A 16,994-nucleotide genomic window follows, 5' to 3' on the forward strand; every position below is an offset into this window, starting at 1 on the left:
TACCATTAGAGTACCACCACTATACCACAGTACCATTAGAGTACCCCCACTATACCACAGTACCATTAGAGTACCACCACAATACCATTAGGTTACCACCACTATACCACAGTACCATTAGAGTACCACCACTATACCAGAGTACCATTAGAGTACCACCACTATACCACAGTACCATTAGAGTACCACCACTATACCACAGTACCATTAAAGCACACCACTATACCACAGTACCATTAGAGTACCACCACTATACCACAGTACCATTAGAGTACCACCACAATACCACAGTACCATTAGAGTACCACCACTATAGCACAGTACCATTAGAGTACCACCACTATACCACAGTACCATTAGAGTACCACCACTATACCACAGTACCATTAGAGTACCACCACTATACCACAGTACCATTAGTGTACCACCACTATACCACAGTACCATTAGAGTACCACCACTATACCACAGTACCATTAGAGTACCACCACAGTACCATTAGAGTACCACCACAATACCATTAGAGTACCACCACTATACCACAGTACCATTAGAGTACCACCACTATACCACAGTACCATTAGAGTACCACCACTATACCACAGTACCATTAGAGTACCACCACTATACCACAGTACCATTAGAGTACCACCACTATACCACAGTACCATTAGAGTACCACCACTATACCACAGTACCATTAGAGTACCACCACTATACCACAGTACCATTAGAGTACCACCACTATACCACAGTACCGTTGAGCACCACCCTAGCACCACCATGACACCTCTCGATGCTTCGTCTGGGCTGGCGACAGGGGATGGGTGGGTGGGTGGGGAGTGCTACCTAGGGGGTGGGTGGGTGGGTGGGGAGTGCTACCTAGGGGGTGGGTGGGTGGGTGGGGAGTGCTACCTAGGGGGTGGGTGGGTGGGTGGGGAGTGCTACCTAGGGGGTGGGTGGGTGGGTGGGGAGTGCTACCTAGGGGGTGGGTGGGTGGGGAGTGCTACCTAGGGGGTGGGTGGGTGGGGAGTGCTACCTAGGGGATGGGTGGGGAGTGCTACCTAGGGGATGGGTGGGGAGTGCTACCTAGGGGATGGGTGGGTGGGTGGGGAGTGCTACCTAGGGGATGGGTGGGTGGGGAGTGCTACCTAGGGGATGGGTGGGTGGGTGGGGAGTGCTACCTAGGGGATGAGTGGGTGGGGAGTGCTACCTAGGGGATGGGTGGGTGGGTGGGGAGTGCTACCTAGGGGATGGGTGGGTGGGGAGTGCTACCTAGGGGATGGGTGGGTAGGGAGTGCTACCTAGGAGATGGGTGGGTGGGTGGGGAGTGCTACCTCGGACAACACGTCGCTTGACGGAGCCTCTTGCCGGGACGGTGGTGCTGTCGCGCCTACGCGGCAGGGAGAGTGCGGGCGGGCGGGCGGCCGGAGAGACGTCAATGGTTGTTTGCGCTGCTGCAGCGGCAGCAGGAGCGGCAGGAGCAGCAGCGGCAGCACCACTCAGGATGGTGTCGCCATGGTTACGCACCCACGTTATGCACCCGCTCGCCCTGGCTCGCCCACCTCGACTGGGTGACTCATCCCGCCTTAATTGTAATGCGACGCTCGGCAGCCTTCAGCCAACACACACGGGGCCCGACAAGGATGAATATAAATTCAATAAAGGGGACAGAAGAAATGTTTATGGTCCCAATCATTCAGCTTCGGCTCATTCCAGAAATCTCTTGTTTTTTGATCAGTGACAGCCCAGCGAGATTAGAAGTAATGTTTCGTTTGCACGGGAAACTTGGGATGCCCCATTTTATATGTCTGCGTGCTTGACTGCAAATATTAGCTCTCTTCTTTGCTAACCGGTCCTCCGAGGCCAATCGGTCTGCAACACCCAGCATGGTACACCGTGACGCATATTTACATAACTGTGCACCTAATGAAAAGTCAACAGGACCCCAGTTTAAGCAAAATACAATGCTAGACCTTGATATTTTATGACCCTTTACACGCAAAGATGGAAACTCATTTCAGTAATTGCTTACGCATGTAGGGGGGTAGAAATAAAACTCTTGGGACATAGGAGCTGCATCATGAAAGGAGTGTAATGTTGGAGTGAGATTAATTGAATGGGAACCCAATGTATGATTTACACACAGTAATTAAAGTAGAATTGTGCAACGCTAACCATTTAATTTATTAAGCTTCAGTGACACAATCTCAGTGACACAAACACAATCTCAGCGCAATTACATTGCAGAACTCCAGGGCTCAGTGCCATCTGCATTTTTGGGCAGTGGGGGTCACGATCCACATTTGCTTGTACTGCGTGGAATTGGCGTTATTTTATGCCCTGAAAGCGATAGAATTTTACTGACGATTACCTTGAGCCCGAACTATACAAGGCTTCTTTGTGGAGTTCTTCGACAATTCACTGCAATTCAGTCACGGGAACGAACGGAGCCTCTTGCACATCGGCGGAAGACGTTGCGCACATCGCAAAAAGACCAGCGAAAGGTGGAGACGGGTCGATTACAAAAGCATCAGTGGCGCTACACAACCCCCACGGTTAAGGGACTAACAACGATGATGATGAATACATTTCCATTGTTTTTTTTAACATCATCAGCAATTCTGAGATGGTTAATAATCCATCCACTTATATTTAATCCGGCAATTTCCCAATCCAGTTTTTTGGAAAACATTCGACTGTTGCTGTGAGTAACTTTGGCGAGAGCTTACGACTCATGCCGATATGTATTTTGCAACGTTATGCAATTTCGGTGGAGCTGTTCCACCGTTCCAAAATAGTAAATTGTGTTATAGCGTGAAAATATTTCTTATTGAGCCCTTGGTTTATGAGAGCTTTGAAGAATGCATCAATTCCCCCTGCTTTTTCAAATAGATTTTCGCAGTATGCAAAAGGTAGGGCATAACGATGTTTGATATGAATGAGTTTTTTCCAAAACCTCATTAATGGTATGTGACTGATGGTAGAAAGAAAAACATTCCTAAATCCGGCTCATTCGCACGGTTGGTTGGCCTCGAAACTGTCAATTTTTCTGCCCTAAATGATCATCGTGAACAAGTTACATGCATCATAGGAGGCCAAAAGGTCTGTAATTTTACTAATTCAGACTGAGTCTCTATTTTTTTTCATCCCTATAGAGGTCTTATCTATAATTGAGGGATACGATTTCAATGTAAACAGTTCGCAAATGTAATAGCTAATTTTGTACCCCAACGAGCTGCCTCGTCTTCTTTGACGATGTCTAGGATCATTATATCTGGTTCAGATCCTTTCCCTTTTTCGCGCTGAAAAAAAGCAGCGTTTACTTTTTCCTCGACATTACGCGCGGCAAGTTTTCTAAACAATACACTCGTTGGAGGGACACAACTGTAAAACACATCCGAGCATGTGTACCGTAGGGCAAATATGTAGGTCAGGCCAGAGTCAAGATGATGAGATAACGAGGCAAGCGAGCGCAATTTGGAGAGCCTTTGGAAAACTGATCTTGAGAATGAAGAGCGGCGTACCGATTCTATCCTTGCACACAGCGGTATAATGTTTCAGGAGCTGAATGTCAATGTCGAGGTCTGCTAACCATGATAGGACTTCGGAAGAGAGGACGTGTAGGTTTGATCTTCCTCTTCTATAATACGGTCCACAGTTTGGGTAGCATGACCACAGTCGTAACTAACTGTGGCTATATTGTTTTTTTCGGTAAAGTCAAGTAGATAGAACAAAATAATAATATAAAAAAAGTGAAAAACAATACAAAAAACTAATGTAGACTGTAGCCTGGTTCTTAATCGGAGAGAGTGTACTGGCAGTCTATAATGTAGACTGTAGCCTGGTTATTAATTTTGGTGAGTGTACTGGCAGTCTATAATGTAGACTGTAGCAATGGTTATTAAACTGAGTGAGCATACTGGCAGTCTATAATGTAGACTGTAGCCTGGTTCTGAACCTGAGTGAGCATACCGACAGTAAAAAATATAAAATAAAAAATGATAAAAAAGCGATCGTCTTCCTGAAGACCATCGCTTGTGTTGTGATCGAAACGTCGTGGTTTACATTTTTATTTTTTTAATCATTTTAATTTTATTATAGACTGCCAATACGCTCACCAAACTTAAAAACCAGGCTAGTCTACATTATAGACTGCCAGTACACTCACACCGATTAAGAACCAGGCTACATGCTACATTATAGACTGCCAGTACACTCACTCCGATTAAGAACCAGGCTACAGTCTACATTCGTTTTTTTCCACTTTCTTTTTATTATTATTTTTCTATCTACGTGAATTTACCGAAAGAACCAAAGAATATTAATTCTTGCAGTCACGAAAGTTTTAAGTCAAAATGTAACTGTGGCTAATCTCATCAGGCCGCTGATGTTCCGTTGTGCTTGACGGCTCCATCAAGGTCTTCGGGGAGGAATGTCAAAGCCAGCTGCGATGTGCCTCAGAGGAGAAGGAGTGACCCTCCACTGACGAATATGACAAACATCCTTGGTCGCAAGAAGCAAAGTATTCACGGAGAGGAGTCGTCTGGCATGAGAGGAAGACAAGCGTTCACTCCACGCAAAATGTAATCTTTTATCGATTATGGAAAACAATCATTCCCCCAGGTTTCATTCAGCTTTCGTATAGCTTAAGGTCAATGTGAAGACGCCATCACGACCAGTGGCGTTGCTCATGCTCAAAGTGCCGTACGAATGTGGAAGATGTGTGCGCTTTGAAGATTCGCCTCAGAACTGAATGAAACACAAAATGTAACTTTTTGCTGTACGGGCTACTGCATACCAAAACCCTTCAGAGAGCGTAATGTTTCAAACAACAATGTTCAAACCCAAAACCAATAACAAGGATGAATCAGGTATACCGCTATTGTAAGTATGCTGAACTTCTTTCGCATCCTACGTACGTAACAGGGCCACACTGCACTTACAATCCACAATAATGTAACCAGCAGCCAGTTATCAAGTGCTGCTAAGCTCAAACACCACAGGTGTTGTGAGGTATCATTAACCCACCACATCTCGTGGTCTCAATAAACAGACAGCATCTGGGCATGCACCACACCAGAGCGTGTAATATTTAAATAATTACAATTCCATGTACACAAAATGCATGACTCTAATATTGTATGCGTGCGTATGATGGCAATACGTTCAGGAGCTTGATGCCAATGTGGAGGTCTGTAGTTTTGCTATTCCCTCCCATTGATGGAGCCAGAGTAAAGTGGTTAACTGTATAGCCCGCAGCTTGGGTTGTATGCACTGTCACCACGACTCCGCTTATTGTGCTTGTAACAGGAAACCCAGTACGTATGGGTGAACTAATTTCCAAATCGAGCGAAAACTACGCATTGCACACGTGCACACGTAGAGTGCTTTTATAATCCACTGCTCCCAATCACCTTCTGTGGGTGGTCATTTAACCATACTTCACCACGCTGGTAAGTTCGGGTTGGTGGTGCAAATTATATCACTCGGGACAAGAAATCTAAATTGTTTTCCTGCTCACACGCATAGAAGCAGCCATCTCTTCAGTTTAGATCGAAGTGTTCGAAATTCCATACCAAATTTAGTTTTTTTTATTTTACCAGGTAAGGTCCACTGAGCCGTTTAGCTGTTTTTCAGAAGCGACCCAGCCACAAATGATAGCTCAACAAAGTGGCTTATCGTGTGGAAATTTATTGCTGCCAAATACTCTAAACGCGTAATGTTGATTATAAATGTGGAGGGGAAAAACCAGAGGCCCCGGAGGAAAATCCACGCGATCACGGGGAGAGAGACACTCACACTCCAAATATGCAGGCGCATGGCAGGGCGAATTTATGCACAATATAAATAATGTTGAGTTACTGAAATGCAGCTTTCTGCTTGAGACAGGACACTTATTTATATTATCTTAAGTACTTTTGAAATAATTTAGTACTGTATTCCTGTTTTACAGCAGTAAGAAAATGCTGTAAATTTCACATTCCTAAGAGGTGAAGCAGAGTTAAAACACATGATGGCCATGTGTGATGATTTCACACAAAGCGACTTTCCACTCAAAGAGGACAAATATTTCTATTAGCTCGGCTATCTGTCAAATACAGTTCACGCATTTAGAAGAAAAAAAAAGCAATAAAAGAACAATACAATTCCAATACAAAAACAATAAAAACAATAGAATAACAATACAATAATAATACAAATGTCATTCATTCACCCGAGGGGCTTCTTTTTCAGCAGGGAGAAATGCAGGAAAAAAAATCAGTTGTATTGTACTATGCTGCAACGTCTATGTTCTCTGCCTTCACCAACCACACTGACCAGCATGGTTTGGTACTGGACGGCAAGGTCCTCATTTTACACGTTAGACACCTTCCTTAAAAGTGGCGTGTTTAGCGAAAAAAGCGTGAAGCGAAACCGATTTCCCCATAAATAATATAACGATTTGGCGAGACACGATGGACGGACACAAGTAAGATGACGAGACTAAGCACTGAGGGCACGTCACCATGGTACTGTATCATAGCGCGTACCGGACTGTACCGCTCAGCTCAAGTAGTTCGTCGTCGACTGCTGAGAAACCACGTTATAGTGGTGCACGTTATAGTGGTGCACGTTACAGTGGTGCACGTTACACGTTATAACGGTGCACGTTATAGTGGTGCACGTTATAGTGGTGCACGTTACACGTTATAGTGGTGCACGTTATAGTGGTGCACGTTACAGTGGTGCACGTTACACGTTATAGTGGTGCACGTTACACGTTATAGTGGTGCACGTTACACGTTATATTGGTGCATGTTACACGTTATAGCGGTGCACGTTACACGTTATAGTGGTGCACGTTACACATTATAGTGGTACACGTTACACGTTATAGTGGTACACGTTACACGTTATAACGGTGCACGTTACACGTTATAGCGGTGCACGTTATAGCGGTGCAGGTTACACGTTATAGTGATGCACGTTACACGTTATAGCGGTGCAGGTTACACGTTACAGTGATGCACGTTACACGTTATAGTGGTGCACGTTACAGTGGTGCACGTTATAGTGGTGCACGTTACACGTTATAGTGGTGCACGTTACACGTTATAGTGGTACACGTTACACGTTATAGTGGTACACGTTACACGTTATAACGGTGCACGTTACACGTTATAGCGGTGCACGTTATAGTGGTGCGCGTTATAGTGGTGCGCGTTACACGTTATAGTGGTGCACGTTATAGTGGTGCACGTTACACGTTATAGTGGTGCACGTTACACGTTATAGTGGTGCACGTTATAGTGGTGCACGTTACACGTTATAGTGATGCACGTTACACGTTGTGCAAAGTGTTCCCCCATGAAAAAAATGTTTATAACAAAAACGCGTTGTGTGAAGACGCGCGAAGCGAGGACTTACCACGTCGTCAAATAACCCCCACGGCCCAATTCGGCGTGGAGAAGCCCTCATCCGGCAGTGCCCTGACAAAAGGTCCATGCATGTACTGTACATGTTTAATCTCAAGGTCCTGCCTTAGGATTTTTGGACAAATTATTTTCTATAAATAATTCTGAGAGAAAACTGGAGCACCGAGACTTGAAAACCGCACGTCAGGTCCACGCCGTGCGTGCTGCCACCTCCCGGCCACCTAGCAGCCCAGCGGGGTTGAGAGTGTCACAGAGACCTTGGTGGCCTTGAGGTTCGTTCGTGAACAGCCCCGTTGTCCCACCCACACGCCATGTGGGTACTAGGGGTGGGGTGTTAATGGCCCACGCTGGTCAGTGTGGCGAGCGTACGCCGAGGAGCACAGCAGTACAGTACAACAATTGATTACTCTGAACGACAATCCCTGCGGCCTAAAACACCCCCCCCCGTCCCGTTGTGCCCGGCAGCCAACCATCCAAGAAACGAGCCAGGCTTAATGCTGGTTAGCTAAGTGGGAGTACATTGCTAATGATCGTTTGCATTTAGGTAGTGACGCAGATTATATTCACAGGTCGTGTGGTTGGGACCGCCAGCTCGAGTTCCCTGCTACCGAGGGAGATGGAGCGATGGAATCAGCCCGTGGGTTCATCACGTGCTGGATGGATCGTTACATCGCAGGAGGCGCAATTACGGTTTTGGAGCAGGCTTCATCCAGCAGTGGACTGATCGTGGCTGATGATCGTGATGATCGTAGCACCGGTACGCACATTCATGGACATTTACAAGTCAAAACCGGCACTCGATTCATAATCATAATACTGAAAGGTGGAAATAATAAGTGCTGATAAACATGTACCAAGAACCCCAATCCCTTCAGCGACCCGCACTGACCAGCGTGGTGAAGTATGGTCAAACAACCCTCACGAACTGACGAGGCCGTCATCTAGCAGTGGATTGACACGAGGAATGTGTACCGACTGACGCCGTCACCACAGCCATCAGTCAGGATCAATCCACTGTTGGATGGCCTCCTTAGCAAAGTCGCCTCGTCAGAATCTTCATTGAGACTGCGGGAAGAATCCGATGAGCTATGAAGCTCTTTTTTTGACCACTCGCAGCTCTGCGGCGTACCAATCCACCTCACAAAGCGCATACAAGCCAGTTCCATAGCTCCATCTCCACAGCCAGCGTCCCCCATTCAATGATCTATACGTGGCGCCTCTGTGATCAAGCGTTGGCAGGCGTCACCACCGCCGGTCGTGATCAATCCACCCTCACAGTTCGGCGGTACACCGTGACAATCCACGCATAAGCGAGTTGACGATTCTATCGCTCCATCTCCACCGCGGACGATCCTCCAAAGAAGACGCCGCCACTGCGACGAGGCGGGTCACCCCTCGTCGTCTCCTAACCAATCCACTGCTGGATGGACGGCTGCTTTGAGCCAAGTGGCCCTTATACAGTCCTGCCGTACTGTACAAGGATCCACCTCGCGACACTCGATGGCTCCATCTCCTCCACGGTGGTGGAGCGTCGTCCTCCGCTAAGACTCCCCCCCGCCCCCTGTGGGTGGTGCTGCGGTTCATCAACAACAACAATCGCCACTAAGTGGCGGTGACGTCACCACGACGCTTGTGCCAGGCCATGTGCACCTTGAGGCCACGTGAAGTGTCGAAAGCCCGCGGGCAGGAGGTGTCACGGGGCAGACCCAGGTGCCACAGGTCGACTGACTAAGATGATTAGCTGATGTACCACCTGTGCCCCCCTACTGTGCCAACCTACTGTGCCAACCTGCTGTGCTTTAGCCACCCGGCGCTCCGCTCGTTGTTGTGAGCGTCGCTCCTCCGCCCTCCGTTGTTGTTGGAGGGCGACTGCCTCCAACTGCCCAGTAGCGTCCTTCACGAGCCTCCTCCACAGAGGCCGGTCTTGACACCGCTGGTACCAGTCATCGGCAAGTCCACTCAGCTCCACGTCCTCCTGTACCACATCACTCCATCTCTTCTCTAGCCCGTGCCTCCTGTACCACATCACTCCATCTCTTCTCTAGCCCGTGCCTCCTGTACCACATCACTCCATCTCTTCTCTAGCCCGTGCCTCCTGTACCACATCACTCCATCTCTTCTTTAGCCCGTGCCGCGCCCGTTTAGCCCCCTCGATCCGGCCGAACAAAAGCTGTTTCTGCATGCGGTGTCTGGACATGCGGGCTACATGACCCAGCCATCGCAGCCTTGCCCGCCGGAGGAGCTCACCGATGGGACCTTGCCCAGATCTTTCAAGGATTTGTGAGCTCCTCGCACAATCCAGCCTGCTGGTTAAACCCAGGATGACACAACCACCACCAACAACATTCACGCTTCTCACGCACTCACCGAAGCCGCCTCACCGCCTTGCGTCTACCACAGCAGTAGTTAGTCGTCGTCGTCGTGGCCGTGGTGATGTTAATTTTATTTGTTTTGTCGCGCCAATTCAAAGCGGAGAATCAACGCGGTCTGGTCGCGTTCCGCGGCGGGCGCGTTATACTTCCCAGCGCGCTTACGCGTCCGACGCTCCACGTGACCGCCTCACAACCAATGGCGAGGTTCCCCCGCCTCAATGCGTTATAGTGAGGGCGCGCGTATCAGCACTACGGTTTACAATACGCGCCCGGCCGCCAGTCTATGCGGATTACGATTTATAATGCAATGTTAGTTAGCTGCTTTTCTGCACTACAGTTTGTAATCAACGAGCGTGAGCTAAATGCCTTCTGATTTACAAATGCCCCTGTCCTTGCATACCTGTAATGAATTATGATTTGTAACGTGATGACAAGTAAAGATTTACTTGTACAGACAACTCTTTGCATTTTAATGAACGTGAGCTAAGGCCTATGCAAATTACGTTGTATAACGCGTGCGATTGTATACCTATACGTATTATAATGTATAATATGACATCACGCTTGCTGCTTATACTGACTACGGTTTATAATGCATGGCAGCTGATACCTATACGCACTGCGATTTGTAATAGCCATCAATGCACGCCTATACGCATTGTGATTTGTATTGCATCGATTACCTATGGGTAAGATGGTTTACACGGTCCCTACAAAAGTTACACAACGTAATGCGGCGTATGCGCTTTGGATTTCTTACGCGCCAAAAGATGTTTGTGATTAGATGTCATTATTTATTTTGTTAGCAATAGTTCGCGATTGATGGCGAGTGGTTGATAATCGGCGGTTCGATCTGCACACGTGCATTGCCGTATAGCGAGACGAGTCGGTAGATCTCAATCACGATGATGCCATCATCATTTGTCAACCCACACGGTTCAATACCCAGTGCCGGATGAAGCATGCGCGGCGCCTGTAGCAAATGTTATAAATAGGGGCCCTAACTAAAGAAAAATACATTAAAAACTATTTTTTTTACTTGCACAGTAAAGTACTGTAATTGTTTTTTCCATTTGCTATACAGCCAGATAATACGGCAAATCGCTAACCTTAAACACACAGTCGTTCGTAAAAGTTGAAGGCGGTATAGTACTATAGTAATAGAGCAAGTGCTGAATCACTGAACAGGAATTGATAGCTTGAAAGTGCGGGGCCCGAAGCAGTTGTAGCGACTTGTGTAGCTACACGTGTAGCAAATTAGGAATAAAATCACTTCTATTTGAAAATGTATATGAACTAAAAGATAATATATTTTGGGATTATCATCCATCTAATATAGGCAAGAAAAGGTGTATCATAACTTTACACTTGTGGAGCGACTTTTGGCTGTTTCACCCATCTACATCTCAAAAGTGTACTATTGTTATGATGCTCGTCAAATGTGTAAATATATTTTTTAAATGGTGATTTCTGGCGATGGTAGAAACATTCAGATTAAAATTTTCACTGATCCAATTGCGTTGGCGGTGTGACGCAAGCACAATTCACAAATGAAGGGGTCATTGCCTGAAACGTCGCCTCTATGTTTTCCTTTGAAGGTCACAATGTTATTAATGAATGCGTCTCGGGGTTGTAAAAGTAATCATAATTGGATTATTTTTTATTGGGGTGGGTGTGGGCTCGTGTGTGTAGACTGTCAATCATCACCGCATTGGAACCCTCCACGACACAGCAGACTCGTGTGAGTCGACACTGCATCGCCAACACTTCCAAAACCAGCTACTCTTTGAAGCTTGCCAGTTGTCAATTCTCACACTACTTTAACTTTTTTCCAATGCAATTAAAAAAAATAGATGAAGACTTACAGAAGATTACGCATTGTATCGGCGTCTCAAAACAACTTTCACTGCGGTACGACAGGCAAACACATAAGTTTAACACGAGGGCTTTCGAGACCAATATTCATAATAAATCTTTGTTTTTTTTGTAAAGTCACGTAGAAATAAGAAAAATACAATTACATAATATACGACGTTTCGATTGCAACACAAGCAATCATCAGGTAGAGGAAACACATAACCGCAGATATATACAGACCTTAAGTAGAGGGAATTAACACAGATTACCAGGGGATACAGAGAGACGGAACATCACACTAAATCAGTGGTTCTTAACCTGGGTTCGATCGAACCCCAGGGGTTCGGTGAGTCGATCTCAGGGGTTCGGCAGAGCCCCCGCCACGGAGGTCCGGACACACTTGAATTATTGTGTAAATTTGTGATGACACACACGGCCCGCTTGGCCATCACTGGCTGCAGATGATCATGCTACACTGCTTGCCAATCAGCGCTGCGGGGAATTTAGTGCGTACTCAGTAGTCAACGTGTGACTGTTGTTGTCGTACGTCGTGTGATTTCTTTAATATTTTATCCATACTAACTATGTCGGGCAAAAGAAGAAAGTGGTCGGACGAATATGTACAACATGGATTCTCATGTATCACGGAACGTGATGGGAGTGAGCGTCCTATCTGCATGATTTGCAACGCCAAGTTGAGCAACTCTAGTCTTGCACCGGCAAAACTAAAGGAACACTTCTTGAAGCTGCATGGAGACGGGGAATACAAGAACACAACACTTGCTGAATTCAGGGTGAAGAGAGCCAGATTCGATGAAAGGGCCACTCTGCCTGCTCTTGGATTTGTACCTGTTAACAAACCGATCCTGACAGCATCGTACGAAGTTGCTTACCTGATCGCAAAGCAGGGCAAGCCACACACCATTGGTGAAACACTTGTGAAACCAGCTGCATTAAAGATGGCGAATCTGATACTCGGAACAGCGGCCGAAGGTAAATTATCCCAAATTCCCCTTTCAAATGACACCGTCAGTGACAGAATAGAAGACATGAGTAAAGACATCTTGGCTCAAGTAGTCGCGGATCTGATTTCAAGCCCGGCAAAATTCAGCCTTCAACTCGACGAAACCACAGACGTTTCTGATCTAAGCCAGCTTGCTGTTTTTGTACGCTATGTGAAAGACGACATGATAAAAGAAGAGTTTTTATTTTGTAAGCCTCTTACAACAACAACGAAGGCAGCCGATGTGAAGAAGCTTGTGGATGACTTCTTCAGAGACAACAATCTTTCATGGGATATGGTTTCTGCAGTTTGTACGGACGGAGCTCCAGTCATGCTGGGAAGAAAGTCTGGTTGTGGTGCGCTAGTAAAGGCCGATGCACCACACATCATTGTGACGCATTGTATTCTGCACAGGCATGCGTTGGCAACAAAAACCTTACCTCCAAAAATGGCAGAAGTATTAAAAACTGTGGTGGAATGTGTGAACTATGTGCGAAAAAGTGCTCTGAGGCACCGCATCTTCAGTGAGCTGTGTAAAGAAATGGGCTCTGAATTTGAGGTACTTCTGCTCCATTCTAATATTCGGTGGTTATCCCGGGGACAGGTGCTGAATCGTGTTTTTGCTATGCGTGTGGAATTAGCCCTGTTTTTGCAAGAGCACCAACACTGCCATGCAGATTGCTTCAAAAATCCTGAGTTCATTCTCATTTTAGCGTACATGGCTGATATATTCGCAGCTCTCAATCATCTCAATCAGCAGATGCAGGGTGGTGGAGTCAATATCATGGAAGCGGAAGAACACCTGAAGGCTTTTCAAAAAAAGCTACCGTTATGGAAACGACGAACAGAGAACAATAACTTCGCAAACTTCCCGCTTCTGGACGACTGTGCAAGTAAGATCGAAGATGTGTCTGAAATCGGAGATATTTCTGTATCCACGGAACTGAAGCAAACAATTGCCACGCACTTAGATGAGCTTGCAAAGTCTCTCGACAGATATTTCCCTACAAGAGTCATATCCAGCATGGGTGAGACAGCCGTTCACGTTTGCTGTTGAAACAGCAGATGTCAATGATGAATTCCTCGACGAAATCATTGAAATTCAGCAGAGCCAGGTTCAACAGCAACTCTTCAGAACAACAACGCTCTCAACGTTTTGGTGTCGACAAATGAACAAGTATCCAGTTATTGCTAAGAAAGCCCTGGATTTTTTTTATACCATTTGTTACAACATATCTTTGTGAGCAATCCTTTTCGAGGATGCTGGACATAAAAACGAAGAAAAGGAACAGACTTTGCTGTGAAAATGACATGAGAGTGGCACTTGCCAAGGTGAAGCCACGCATATCTGAACTGATCTCTCAAAGGCAACAGCAGAAGTCACATTGATTTCCAGGTATGTAATTTGTTGTGAGTTTATGCATTGTGTTGGTTTTATTCTTTGAACAAGGTAATGTTCATGCACGGCTCATTTTGTGTACCAGTAAAAAACATATCTATGTCTTGAATTTGAAAAAAATCACATTTTATTTTTCACTAAAGAGGGGTTCGGTGAATGCGCATATGAAACTGGTGGGGTTCGGTACCTCCAACAAGGTTAAGAACCACTGCACTAAATCAAACAGTGTTTAGCAAAATTTGGAAACTATATAAAGCAACACAGACGGTCGGTTAAAACACAATTAACGCATGGTTTGGTTGAATACGCTGTTTCAAAGATTGTTAAATTGTAAGTTAAGTGTGAAATTTAAGATGGTGATAGAATACTTACCGTAGAGAGACCTTTGGGGGGGGGGGAGACACGCGCACAGTTAAGAAGTAAAGCAACTCTGTACCGAGGCTTTAAATAGCTAGAGATGGAGGGGCTGGGACTCATAGGCAATGGGACACAAATTAGCATGATATAAGTTGTCGTGTAGTTGTGTACCTGGGTGCCTCTAAGTGTGCGCTACGGTGCCCTCTCTGTGTGCCTGACAACTTATATCATGTTAATGTGTCCAATTGCCTATGAGTCCCAGCCCATCCATCTCTAGCTATTTAAAGCCTCGGTACAGAGTTGCTTTACTTCTTAACTGTGCGCGTCTCCCCCCCAAAGGTCTCTCTACGGTAAGTATTCTATCACTATCTTAAATTTCACACTTAACTTACAAATTAACAATCTTTGAAACAGCGTATTCAACCAAACCATGCGTTGTGTTTTAACCGACCGTCTGTGTTGCTTTATATAGTTTCCAAATTTTGCTAAACCTTGTTTGATTTAGTGTGATGTTCCGTCTCTCTGTATCCCCTGGTAATCTGTGTTAATGCCCTCTACTTAAGGTCTGTATATATCTGCGGTTATGTGTTTCCTCTACCTGATGATGATTGCTTGTGTTGCAATCGAAACGTCGTATATTATGCAATTTAATTTTTATTTCTACGTGACTTTACCGAAAAAAACAAAGATTAATTCCTGCAGTCACGAAAGCATCAAATCTAATTCATAATAAAGTTTTGGGTTAGATCGCGTAAATAAGGTTGATTTGTGACTTTCAGCAAAACCGGTTATGACAACAACAAAAAAAACCCCACGTTTTTTTTATTTCGCTGCAGATTCCATCCCAGTAGTACCATCAGTTGTTAGCAAGAGCTGAGAGTTTGAAGGAACGAGCTTCTCTATCCGGAGCCTTGAACTTGGTGGTCATGACCATCACGAGCACAGAGCGCAGGCCAACAGAGTTCAGTCGTTCCAAGTGGATCGGGTGCGCTTTAAAAATGCTTGTACTGCATGTCAAACTTCTTTTGTACCGTACGTAGCCAACCGCGCCAATCGGATGTGCGGGGGAAGGACAAACCAAAACACAAAAAGTAGTTTTAAAGAAATGAGATCGTCAATCTAGATGATTTCAAAGTGTATAAGCTCGAGTGGCTTCCTAATATATAGGAAGAGCGTTCCAGACGGCCACAGAAGCGCATCTGAAAGCGCCACGCAATGCGGTGACGACCGCCGGCTTTGTTCGATGGTCAGCAGCCAAAAGCCGCAATGTGATCAAGTAAATCTGTTTATTGGTGAAAATTGTCACGGTTAAACATTCACATTATACCTTCACGATCCAACGTCAAAAAAACTATTGTTAATTATATATTGGGCGTGAATTGCGAGGTCTAGTTTCTATTCGGCACAATGTTAATTAATCAATAAAGCAGAATATCCCTTCATCAGAGCCAGGTTTGCCGCAAACAAGCGTTTCTTTTTTAAAGCCAGCACCTCAGCCACGAGATGCAGGTCCAAATGCAGCAGCAATGGTAACACTACATTCATGCATCTGCCATGGTGTTTAAACATTCCATAAATATGGTGGTAATTTACACTAAACAAGTCTACATTTCAGCCACCTTCGCACCGATGATAAATAACTTCACCACATTGAACCACGCGGATCTCTAACTGCCCGGCTAGCTCAGTCGGTAGAGCATGAGACTCTTAATCTCAGGGTCGTGGGTTCGAGCCCCACGTTGGGCGCGCATTTTTTTTTTAATCATTTCCCCCCCCCCGAATCGTACCTTTGAATTAAAGTATAAACTGAAACTCACGCGTTTGTTGCCATACTACTTATTTGCTCAAGGATGTCAGTTTGAAAGACTCGATGTTCTAAAGAAATCCACATCTGGTTAGACGTGCCTCTTGCGCCCCCAACAGACACATGTTGTAATTTCAAGAATCCTTAAGAATTCCATATTATATATTCCTTAAGGATTTAAGTGCCGTAGAAACACTTCCCTTGCAGCGATCAACACATCGTGAAAGTTTAAGTTAAGTCAAAATAATAAAACGTAGTGCGCAAAGATGGCGTGCAGCATAACAGCATGCGTCCATGGTAGTAATGTTGTATAGCAGACCACCATGTTTATGGTGAACAATGTGGTACAGCAATGTTGTTGTAAACGGTAGTGAACAAGATGGCATACACAGCAGTGTTCATAGTGAAGATGTTGTATATGGTACAGCAGTGTTGTAAACGGTAGTGAACAAGACGGCATACACAGCAGTGTTCATAGTGAAGATGTTGTATATGGTACAGCATAGTGTTGTAAACAGTAGTGAACAAGATGGCATACACAGCAGTGTTCATCGTCAAGATGTTGTATAGCAGAGCACCGTGTGTTCATGGTCAAAGGGGAGTGGATTCTGGAGGAACTTCCCATATTGTTTTAACTGTGTAAACCTTTTCACTCCCAATTGTGTTTTGCAAGCTATAATGTCAAGTCGTACGTGTATTATTTTAGGAAACAGATGCAGTGAAAACTAAACGTATTTTTCTCAGGACCCCATATTTGTGGATATTGTTTCGCGTGTAAAACTTG

At 45.4% G+C, this 16,994-nt stretch overlaps 1 protein-coding gene and 1 non-coding gene across 7 annotated transcripts in view; one reads left to right on the forward strand and one right to left on the reverse strand.

The window, feature by feature from the left end:
- LOC116950708 (peptidyl-glycine alpha-amidating monooxygenase B-like) overlaps nucleotides 1–10,275 on the reverse strand; it is a 50,344-nt gene extending 40,069 nt beyond the window's left edge. For 2 of the 6 annotated variants that reach the window (XR_012946441.1, XM_032968688.2), the window contains exon 1: nucleotides 9,786–10,274. The gene's annotated coding sequence lies outside the window, so the exon portion shown is untranslated. Of the gene's footprint in view, nucleotides 1–1,337; nucleotides 1,616–7,410; nucleotides 7,618–9,785 lie in introns of those variants that run through there. The other 4 variants (XM_032968690.2, XM_032968691.2, XM_032968689.2 and 1 more) reach the window with 3 other exon arrangements.
- Nucleotides 10,276–16,079: 5,804 nt separating this feature from the next.
- On the forward strand, nucleotides 16,080–16,152 carry TRNAK-CUU (transfer RNA lysine (anticodon CUU)). The gene has a single exon. It is a non-coding gene; the product is annotated as a tRNA-Lys (tRNA).
- Nucleotides 16,153–16,994: the final 842 nt, after the last annotated feature.

Source organism: Petromyzon marinus, chromosome 40 (genome assembly GCF_048934315.1).
Source record: "Petromyzon marinus isolate PM22_M1 ecotype Great Lakes invasive population chromosome 40, UKy_Petmar_22M1.pri1.0, whole genome shotgun sequence".
Taxonomy (NCBI): Eukaryota; Metazoa; Chordata; class Hyperoartia; order Petromyzontiformes; family Petromyzontidae; genus Petromyzon; species Petromyzon marinus.